Here is a 622-nt window from a genome sequence, read left to right as displayed (position 1 = left end):
TTTTTCCCGTCTCCACGTGTTGCACCCGCCGGGCGGAGGCAGCGCTCCGCGGCCCCCTCCCGCCCCGCCCTGCCCTGCCCTGCCCCGCCCTGCCCGGTCACCCGCCGGCCCGCTCCCGAAAGCTCCCACCCGGGCGCCCCGGCCCGCGGCCGCGCTTCGCCACCCGCCAACGGGAGGGGCTGGCGCCCGCCGGGCTGAGCGGCGCCCGCACGGGGCACGGAGCTGGGCGCAGGCGGGCGCCCTTCCCCGGGAACGCTGGAGAGAGGCGCCGGGGCCGGGGCGCGCTGGCCCAGGCTCTGCCGCCGGCGGACGATACGCACGCGTCGTCAAACCAGCCCGCCGCAGCTCCCGACGCCCCGCCCCCGCGCCGCGGACAGCCAATCAGCGCCCTCGAGAGGCCCCGTTCCGCCAAGCGCCCCTTTGGGCCTCCCCGCCCCCTCCTCTGCGGTTCATACAATCTTGATGGAATGGAAACCCCCGAACGACCTCGTTATCTGGCGGCGCTCTTCGCCAATAGCGCTACGAAGCGGTGGCGCCGACGCCCTGTGATTGGCTGTGAGAAAGGCCGGGGGGGACGAGAGGGCGGGCCCTCCGGGGCAGCAGGGAGCGTTTCGCCGGCCGG

Source organism: Athene noctua, chromosome 9 (assembly GCF_965140245.1).
Source record: "Athene noctua chromosome 9, bAthNoc1.hap1.1, whole genome shotgun sequence".
Taxonomy (NCBI): Eukaryota; Metazoa; Chordata; class Aves; order Strigiformes; family Strigidae; genus Athene; species Athene noctua.
Note: the sequence above shows the minus strand (reverse complement) of the source record.